General features: G+C 44.1%; 1 pseudogene; it reads left to right on the top strand.

The window, feature by feature from the left end:
- Positions 1-1,089: 1,089 nt before the first annotated feature.
- Positions 1,090-1,401, top strand: LOC118351848 (cytochrome c oxidase subunit NDUFA4-like; annotated as a pseudogene).
- Positions 1,402-11,000: the final 9,599 nt, after the last annotated feature.

Genomic DNA, 11,000 nt, shown 5'->3' with positions numbered 1-11,000 from the left:
ATTGCAATGGTCTAGGCACCATGCAGAGTTGGATATATATTGCTGAGACAAGAGGGAAAAGTTGAAAGAATGAGGGGGGGGGAGACTTTCCAAACTGTAATCTTGTGGCATGTTTCAGCACATGAAGTTAGTTTCATGAGCTACCACATTCCCTTACTTGGACCATTCTCTCATCCAATAGTTTATCCTATGACTGAAGAATAACTCTGAGGCACAGTCTAGAGTTTTCTGTCTTTTCCCTACACAGTGCAAAAAGCAGAAATACAAACCTACCTTAAATCTGAGCTTTGGTGCTGGCTTTGCTTTATTATACACACCTTGTGGTTGAAGAAAAATTAGTAGCTGCTGAGCAGGAAATGGAACTGATGCCCCAGGCAGAAAGAGCCCAGCAATGTGTGACTGGCATGACCATAGCCAGAAGGACAGTGTGGAAGTTAAAGAGTGTGAGCTTGTGGTAAACCCTGGCCAGGCCTGCTGTGTTCAGCCCTCTGCAGCCTTGGGGCCAGCTTACTGTGTGACCACAAACTGGTTATTGTCACACACTGCCAGCATATGTGCATGGTACCTGTCCATCATATAAAACTGTGAATGATACAGCAAGATGGTAATGGTGGCAAAGCAAGAACACGTGCCCAGAACCCTGAGGTTAGATCTGGGTGACCTGGCTTGGGGAAAGGCGGCCTTTGGCAACCATATAGGTACCAATGCTGGAGTTTGAGGTGATGTGGGTGCAAATATCAAAGGCTTGGTAAACCCTCACTCAGGGCTTCCAATAAGAAACTGAGGCAACTCAAGCAGTATCAGTTATCTAATATCCACCTCCAAGAATTCCTAATCTATTTTTCTAAGAATGCATTCTCTCTGTTGATCTTAGTGAAAGATTTCTCTACAAGTATGTTTCCTAATGCTCATTTTCTCCAAGACTCCCAATATGTCCTCTGTGGTACCTGGATCTGTATCCGAGCTCTGGCACCTCATAATTGTATGACTTTGCACAAGTCACTTTACCTCTCTGTGCCTCAGTTTCCTCATGTGATACATAAACTGACTGGATAGGGTTGTTGTGAAGGAGGATTAAATGAGTTCCTCATGGGACATTACCTAGTTCTGGGCCTTGCAGACACTTGGTTTTTCCTTCTCCTGCACAAGAGGCCTCTGCTTAACCAGATCATCGGTCAGGCCAAGAAGCATCCAAGCTTGATCTCATTCTTCGTATTTATTGGGGCAGGAGGTACTAGAGCAGTGCTGTATGTCTTGCGCTTGGCATTGTTCAATCTAGATGTCAGTTGAGATAAGAATAACCAAGAACCCTGGAACAATCTGGGTTCCAATGATCAATACAAGTTTTACTCAGTGAATGTAGATTACAGCAAACTGAAGAAAGAAGGTCCAGACTTCTAAACGAAATGTTTCACTATAAAGCTGCTTAGAGGGATCCCTGGGTGGCTCAGTGGTTTAGTGCTTGCCTTCTGCCCAGGGCGTGATCCTGGAGTCCTGGGATTGAATCCCACATCGGGCTTCCTGCATGGAGCCTGCTTCTCCCTTTGCTTCTCTCTCTCTCTCTCTCTCTGTCTCTCATGAATAAATAAATAAAAATCTTAAAAAAAAAAAAAAAGCTGCTCAGAATGAAGGTCTTCAGAAGCCATCTGCACAATTTTCCCACTTATCCAGGAAATATTTCCCCTCTAAATGCATGAAATCATGTTGGTGTATTGTGTTGGGTTTACACTGAATAATAAATATCTGAAACTTGAAAAAAAGAGTTCCTTGTGGAAAACTCTTGAAACACTCCAGGGAATATAGTAAGGGCTCAAGAAATGTTAACTATTATCATCATCATTATTCTCTTCCTCTGCTTCAGACTTGAGAAGTTAAATCCAAGATACATTTTTTTTGACATCTCCTGGGTTTATTTTAATATTCAGAAGTAAAGGCAAGAAACACCAACAGATGGGCAGCTCGCGTGGCTCAGCGGTTTAGCGCTGCCTTCAGCCCAGGGCCTGATCCTGGAGACCCGGGATCAAGTCCTGCGTTGGGCTCCCTGCATGGAGCCTGCTTCTCCCTCTGCCTGTGTCTCTGCCTCTCTCTCTCTCTGTCTCTCACTAGTAAATAAATAAAATCTTTAAAAAAAAAAAAAAAAAGAAACATCAACAGAAAAGAGGATGGGATATGGCAGTCAGAGCTCAGGGCACCTCCCAGAGTCAAGAGACTTAGCTCAGTGGGTGGACAGGAGGAGCTGGGGCCCTAGAGCTCTGGCCATGTCAGTGCCAGGAGAAAGAGGACTTAGGTCAACTCCACAAGCAAATCTCTGGCCACATGCCACACCCACTTCAGATACCAAGATGAGTGGGGATGTCTGCTATTGGTTACCTTGCTGAGGTTGTCCTGGGCCCTGCAGCCACCCCAAGGATCAGCCTAAATCTTATATATATATATATATATATATATATATATATATATATATATATATATTCATGAGAGACAGACTGAGAGAGAGGCAGAGACACAGGCAGAGGGAGAAGCAGGCCCCTCGCAGGGAGCCCAATGTAGGATTCGATCCCAGATCCTGGGATCATGATCTGAGCCGAAGGCAGGCGCCCAACTGCTGAGCCACCCAGGAGTCCCCCAAGATATATTTTTAAATGGGTTCACACTCTGCTAGTATCTCCCATTTCACTGACACAGAAAGTCCTTTAGTCACAAGCTTTCTGGTGGGATGTGTTCTAGGAAGAGAAGATTTAGAGCTTGAGGCAGGAAAGAAAGGCCAGAATGCCTGATTTGGGTTCTCATACAAGACCTCTGAAAATCTTTATCTTCCTGAGCAGGGAAAGTGAAGTGCACTTTTCCAATCTTCTAAGACTGTTTTTTTCTCAGGTCAGGAATACCGCGGCACACACACACGCACACACAGATGCCTGTCAATGCTTCATCTTTTGTATTTCCAACCTTCAGCCCCTGATGTGTGGGGACATCAGCACATCTTGCTGACCCCAGAATAACACATTTTCCTGAAATGTTTATCTCAAGTTTGATGTTTCCAACATGGTGAAGTTGTCCAACATGGTGAAGTTGTCCAACTTCTGACTCAGAGAGGCAGTACTCAGGGTTGTAGGCAAATCAAGCCTACCAAGAGCCTCACTTGGCCAGGATGTGAACTTTCCCAAAAGGAAACAATGAGGAATCTGTGTGAGCTCTCGTAGTCAGTGGGACAAAGTCCCTGATGAGACCTAAGGTCACAGGCCTGGCCAAGCTGGATCTGACCACCATGTAGCATGTGGCTGGGAAAGCACCAAACTCAAACGTGCTGATAGAATGTAGATAGTCTAGAAAAGAGAGAATTTCATCTTTTCAAAAATCATGAGTGGGGAAGAAAAAAAAATCTAGTAATTATACAGAGGAGGAATCAGGCAATACTTTCATTAGATTATCAGAATTATCATCTTCAGTAAAGGACATAAGGACATCATATGACTCCACATACCCTGAAAAACAACATCATCTATACAGTACTCAGGCCAAGAATGCAAAGTTTCAATCTCAATATAAGGAAACTTCAGATACAAAGTGAGGAATATTTTCCTCTCTTTTAAAAGGGGGAGGAGTAGGGATCCCTGGGTGGCTCAGTGAATGAGCGCCTGCCTTTGGCCCAGGATGGAGTCCCACATCAGGTTCCCTGCATGGAGTCCTGCTTCTCCCTCTGCCTATGTCTCTGCCTCTCTCTCTCTCTCTCTCTCTCTGTGTGTGTCTCTCATGAATAAATAAATAAAATCTTAAAAATAAATAAATAAATAAATAAATAAATAAATAAATGGAGAGGAGTAGAAAAATAACTGGCACACCAATGAAATTAAAAACTTTTGTATTTCAAAGAACACCATCAAGAAAGTGAAAAGGCAACCCATAATAGAATGGGGAAAAATTTTTGTGGATCATAAATCTTATAAGGGACTTGCAGCTAAAATATTTAAAAAACTCTTACAGCTCAATAATAAAAAGACAACTTGTCTTTGTTCTGAAGGATCAGGACAGATATTTTTCAAAGAAGATAAACAAATGGCCAATAAACACATGAAAAGATGCTTACCACCATCAGCCATCAGGGAAATGCAAATAAAAACCACAATGAGATACCATTTCACACCCACTAAGAGAGCTATAATTGAAGAGTCAGATAATAGCCAGTGCTGGTGAGGATGTGGGGATACTGGAACCCTTCCACTGCTGGTAGAGATGTAAAATGGTGCAGCCACTTTGGAAAAGTCTGTTCTTCCCTCCATAGAGTTACCATAAGACCCAGCAATTCCACATATGTCCTCACAGAAACTTGTACGCAAAAGCTCATTTCAACAGTAATCCTGATAGCCAAAAGTTAGAACCACTCAAAAGCCTATCAGCTGATGAATGAATAAACAAAATATGATAATATTGGAAATAATTCCAAATAATGGAATGTGATTTGGCCATGAAAAGAAATGAAGCTCTATAACACATATGAACCTTGAAAACATTACGTTAAATGAAAGAGGCCAGTTGTAAAAGACCATATGTTGTATGATCCTGGTTATCTGAAGTGCCCAGAACAGGCCAGTCCATAGAGACAAAACCTATAGATTACAGGCTGCCCAGGATTGGAGAGTTTGGGAGGAAATGGGTAAGGACTACAGTGTTCCTTGAGTACACAGCGTCTTTTGGAAAGTGTTCTAAAATTTAATGTAGGGATATTTTCATAGTTCTGTGAATATATTAAAAATCACTGAATTGTGCACTTTTAAGTGGGTGACTTGTATAGCATATGAATTATATCTCAATAAAACAGTTTTTTCTAAGATATGGAAGACTTGAAAAATGTCAATGTCATAAAAGACAAAGCTAGGGAAATGTTCCAGATGAAAGGAGGCTAGAGAAATGCAACAAATAAAATCTCTGACCCTACGCTGGGTCCTGTTTGAGGGAATATGTCACAAAGGACACTATTGGGTCAACTGACAAAACTGAAATGTAAACAGTAGTTTAGATAAAAGTTTTCTGTGTAAATTTATGATGTTTGTACAGTGGTTATGTAAGAGAAAGATCCCTATTCTTAGAAAATACACAATCAAGTACTAGTGGTAAACGATCATAATATAGGTAACTCACCCTCAGATGGTTCAGAAAAAAAAATGTGTGTGTATGTGTTTGTGTTGAGGAAAAGCAAATGATACAGCAGATGGAGTAAAGTGTTAATAATCTGATTTAAGGATATATAGCTATTCTTTGGATTGTTTTTGTCTTTGTAACTTTTTGTAAATTTGAAATTGTCTCCAAATAAAAAGTTTGCAAATAATCACAAATGACTTTTCTCTCTGGGCAGCACAGGGCTGTGTGAAAATAGGTCAGAGAGAATGTTGTGTAAGTGTGTGTGTGTGGTATGTAGATGTCTACACACCCAAGTTCCCACATGTTCCACAGGGTGCTTTGCCCCTCGGCTGCTATTCGCCCCATTTGGCCTAGGGCTTGCCCATCACGGGCCACTGACCTGTCACTGTCACACCCAAGCAGCATACCTAGTTACCTTGGGGAAAGGCAGTGGAGCCTTCCATGTGCCTGAGGCAGACAGAGGTAACTAATGTGAGCTGTCCTGCAGGCTTTCTCGTCTTTGTCTGGGAGCAGGAAGGTCAGGCCGAGACTGAATTCTGAGAGGCTTGCCATCTCCAGAGGTCTGTTTCAAGATTGAGGAGCTCTCCAGTGGCCTCTGGAGGGCTGGTCTTTCTCCAAGTTCTCTACTATTTTAGAGAAGAGAATGAGAGGGGAAGATGATTCATATTTTATTAAGGGCTCACTTTGTGCCAGGCCCTGCTTTACATGTTATTTTATTTAAACCACACAGAGCCCTGCCAGATGGGTAAACTGAGGCTCCAAGAGCTGCAGGAGTTTGGCCAAGGTCCCACAGTGAGCAAGGGGCAGAGCCAGATTCAAAGTGAAGCCTAGACTCCTCTCTTTCCCCTAGGTACTCTTGCTTTAGATTCTTTTCCCCCTCTTTTTCTCCTCTTTGCTGTCTGATTTGAGGTCACAGCCTGTCTTTATCCCAAGAAATGAAACAAAATCATTGCTAACAGGAATGAATCCAAAAGACCCAGCCAACTTTGGAAAACACCAGCAGGGCTGCCATCAGCCCTGTTTTATGAGGCTTCAGTGATGCTGGGAATCACTCTGAAGGAAGAAGACAGAAATATCTCGTCTTTGCTTTAACCTGCCAAAGTAGACACAGTCTTCAGGGCTGGGTGCCAAATCATGGGCTCTGTGTAGCCAGAGATCCTGGCATACATATGGTACCTGCAGTGGACAGCTGTTTGAATAATCTTCCTGACAGAGGGAGCTGGGGGTGGTACAGAGGGCACCAGAGGAGAAAGCAGACTCTGCAGCTGTAAGGATGGGAGTTGTGAGCAAAGCGGGGTCTGGGCAGTGGCCATTACTTCCAAGGGTGCCCAAGGGCAAAGTCAGAGCAAAATATATGTGGGTGGGAAGAGAGGGGGATAAAAACTCATTGGCAATCTCTCTTTCCCTCTGCTCTTCTCATCTACTCTCCTGGGCTCCTGGCCCCAGCACTCATCCTGTATTCCATCCTCAAAGGTCTCCCAGTTAGCTGAAGACCCAAAGGAGGGGGTGCTGAGAGAACAGACTGTAAGCTGGGAGCTGCTGACAGCTAAGAGACAGGAAGAGCCTGCCTACGGTGGCATCACCTCATTGCCTATAGTGATGTCATTTGAGTCCTCAGATCCAGCTTTGCCTGAAGTCCTTGTACTTTTTTTTAATAAAGACTACTTTTTCTTTGTTCTTTTAAGATTTATTTATTTATTAATGAGAGATGGGGGGTGGTGCGGAAACACAGGCAGAGGGAGAAGTGGGCTCCTCGAAGGGAGCCTGATGGGGGACTCCATCCCAGATCTCGGGATCATGACCTGAGCTGAAGGCAGGTGCCCAACTGCTGAGCCACCCAGATGTCCTGTCCTTACACTTTTTAAAAGGAGGACCAAAAAGTTTACACTTCTGCTTAAGAAATTTTCAACAGGGCTTCTGTCACTTATCCTAAGAACAACACAAATAAAATCCTGATTGAAACAGCATCAGCTTGTCTAGAACAATTTTCAAGGACTGATCCTCTATAACAGCCAAGGCAGGATGTAGAGAACTTTAGTACAGAAACCACCTGACATGGTAAATTCAGAATCCAGAGGCACCAGGGACAGGAAGAGAGCCGGCCAGCCCCTGCCTCAGAAGGCCTTGGCTCCAGAGAGGTGGGTAAGATGCTCAGGTCTGACTCGCGTTGCCTGCAGCTTTGTAGAACGGCTTACAGCAGACATGGGCCAGGGCCCACTCTGGGACTCAGCAACCTGCAGGCTTTCCTGGGTCTGTCTCAAGCAATGATGATGGCATTACCACGTGCCACTATGTGTTATGTATATCATTTTACTTAACCCTCACAGCAGCCCTGAGAGATGGATATGTTACTAGCATCGTTTTCAAGATGAGGAACTACAACACCACGGAGAAGTAAACTTACTAGTCATGGAGCTGCTAATAGCAGAGCTGGAACTCAAGCCTACTGTCAAACTCCAAAACCTGTGCTTTTAACAACTATATTATATTTCTTCCAAGATAGGTCAATAGGGCAGGGAAGGTTGGGTATTTGGAGAATTAATAATGACCTTTTCTGCTAGTAAAGCTCTCCAGAGTTCACAAAGCCCAATTTTATATGTAACCTCACTGCATCCATTTTATAGATACGGAAGCTGAGGCTTAGAGGCAGGAAGTGACTTTCTCCTAGTTATTTGGACAAACTGGATAAACTGAGCAGAGGTGATGCTCCTCAAATGGAGCAGCTAGGCTGCAGTTTGCAGAAATTCAGTGTCTACGCAGGCAAGCCTCACCACATTGACCCATGCTTAAGAGCAGTGATGGTTATCAGTCTGGCTGACAAAGATCTTTAAGAGATAAGGGGATCAATTGTGATTTGGCCACAGATCCAATTGCAGAACACAAATCCCACTGCAGCAAAGAGCTCTGCATTCACAAAAAGATCCCCAGCTCCAGCCAAAGCCCTGTTTACTTTTCAGCAACACTTGATATGGACAAACCCAGTTCAATCAGAGACATTCAGCTTTCTGGTGTTCCCGGAGGGAGGGGGAATCTTGTTATAAAAAGAGCCCCTTTCTTCCACTGGGCCATCCTCAGTAAAAAAGCTGCAAGGCTGAGCTGAATTGCCTGAGGAGTGGGGAGCAGGAATCTGCCGGCCTGGCTTCCTCCCAGAGGAAAGTAGCTGTCCCAGCTTAAGCCCCAGGGGCTTTAGCTGTTGGGCCTGCCTTGATGTATTGGCGAGCTCAGAGGTACCTGTCCTAGAGAGACAAGGCAAGGCTGCCTTTCACTATTCTCTCCGCGACTCATGCCTGGAGGAGTGACCAGGCAGGAATCCAGGCTACAGGACAGCAGGGGCCAGGGCAGCCACTGTTGTTCACTGCTGGAAGTGTGCCAAAGGCCTGGAAGGTGAGCTGCTATCCCATCCCCTTCTTGCCCCTCTCTCCAAGAGATCCTGCCCTCAATGAATGGGACTGGAGGGTGGGGACTTTCTTGAAGCCAGGTGAGCAGCCTTCTGGTTTTGTGGATTTATTTTCCCACGAGCAGTCTTTGAGCTGTGAATCTAGGGCAAGTGTTGAAAACAGGAATGGAGAGCAAGAAGCAGGTTCGAGGGGGAAACCCAGTCCTTCCAGGTCCATGACACCCAGCACAGATTCTGGGGGCAGAGAGCCTGGATTTAAAATTCTAGCTGTAGCACTTGCCTTCCTTGGGCAAGACCTTAAGTTATTGCCATACTTACACTAGTGTTTTTTGACCACCATATAAAAGCTGTGCTAAGGATTTAATAGTAAGAAAAAAAAAAAAGAAGAAGAAGAAGACTCAGTTGCCTTCTCAGATTTTACAATTAGTGAGACAAATGTTAACCACCCACTAACACCCCCACCATTACGAAAGAAGAAGAAAGAAAGAAAGAAAGAAAGAAAGAAAGAAAGAAAGAAAGAAAGAAAGTCAGTCTAGGAGAGTTGCAGAGCATATATTTAGGGAAAATTCATCCACTCTGGGAGGTCAGAGAAAGCTTCCCTAAATAAATAGTGGAGCTGAGGTCTGTTTACTGAGGTAGAAGGGATATTCTATGTAGAGAACAGGATATTCAAAGTAGGCCATTTGGCAAGAATGGCTCCTCCATGGAACTGGAAGAGGGCTCATGAGGCTGAAGTATAGACTGGAGAGCCAAGTGGGGATAGACCATGAAAGAATGTGGTTATTAAGAGCAATACAAAGATTTTTTGTGGTGCTTTAAACTGAAAGGTGAGATGATAACACTTGTAGTCTGAAAAGGTTACTCTGGCAGCAAAGAACAATGGATTGAAAGGGAACCAAAGAACATTCAGGAGACCAGTTAGGGGGTCTCAAGTATTTGCCTATGAAATACAGATAATGGATAATATCATCTCATAAGCTATTGGCAGGATTCAATAAAAAGTGGCATTTTTTAAGTGTTTATGCCAGGATGTGACACACACAGCAAAGGCTCAGTAAATGTCAATATTGTTACTTTTGTTGGTTCTCTTCAGCGAACTGATCTTTCTGCTTCATATCTCCTCCTGAGACACAAGGTGGGAGAGGGTAGTGCTAGTGGTCTCTAGGATGGAAACCCAGTTTGTATTAAGTCACAACATAGGGGCCAGAAGCTAGGAAGCCTGAAGGACCCATCAGAATGGCTTACATGCAAACTGGTGCAGCCACTCTGGAAAACAGTATGGAGATAGTTGAAAAGAGAACTATCCCAAACCTAGCAATTGCACTACTAGGTATTTATCCAAAGAAAACAAAAATAGTGATTCAAAGGGGCACATGCACCCAAATGTTTATAGCAGCAATGTCCACAACAGCCAAAATATGGAAAGAGCCCAGCTGTCCATCCACAGATGAGTGGATAAAAAAGATGTTGTGTATATACACAATGAAATATTACTTAGCTATCAAAAAGAATGAAATCTTGCCATTTGCAAAGACATGGATGGAACTAGAGGGCATTATGCTAAGTGAAATAAGTAGGTCAGAGAAAGACAAATATCACATGATTTCACTCATATGTGGAACTTAAGAAACAAAACATGAACACAGAGGAAGGGAAGGAAAAATAAAATAAGATGAAAACAGAGAGGGAAGCAAATCATGAGAGATTCTTAACTGTAGGAAACAAACTGAGGGTTGCTGGAGGGGAGATGGGTGGAGGGATGGGGTAACTGGAAGATGGGCATTAAGGAGAGCGCTTGATGTAATGGGCACTGTGTGTTCTATACAACCGATGAATCACTAAAGTCTAATCCTGAAACTGGTAATATACTATATGTTAACTTTAAATTAATTTAAATTAAAATTTTAGGGATCCCTGGGTGGCTCAGCGGTTTCCCACCAGCCTTCAGCCGGGGGCATGATCCTGGAGTTCCTGATGCAGTCCGGCTCCCTGCATGGAGCTTGCTTTTCCCTCTGCCTGTGTGTGTCTCTCATGAATAAATAAATAAAATCTTTTTAAAAAAATTAAAAATTTAAAAAATAACGTTTATTATTATTTTTTTTTAAAAGAATAGCTTCAGAGTAGGGAGGACTCAAAGAAAACCCGGTTCCCATTGCTCCTGGAAACCAGCTGAAGAGGAGAGTGAAAGACCCTCCCCCACGGTGACCCTTACGTGTTGGCTGGGACATCCTTGCTTTTCCGTCAGGGGTTCCGCAGAGCAGGTGTGGGGCCGCACTCCGTGCAGTCGCAGAGGGGGGACTGTCGCCTTCCGCAGCCCTAGGCTGACCCGCAGGTTTCCAGCCGGCCCTGCGCCCCCGCTCCCAAGTGAGGATGCGGGGGTGCCCTGAGCCAAGGGCGGTGGGGGGGGGGGGTCCCCGGAAAGCCAGCTCCAGCAGGCCCGCAGTCACGTGGCCTGGTGGGTGGGGAC

Source organism: Canis lupus, chromosome 21 (genome assembly GCF_003254725.2).
Source record: "Canis lupus dingo isolate Sandy chromosome 21, ASM325472v2, whole genome shotgun sequence".
Taxonomy (NCBI): Eukaryota; Metazoa; Chordata; class Mammalia; order Carnivora; family Canidae; genus Canis; species Canis lupus.
Note: the sequence above shows the minus strand (reverse complement) of the source record. Positions and strands in the feature narration are given on the sequence as shown.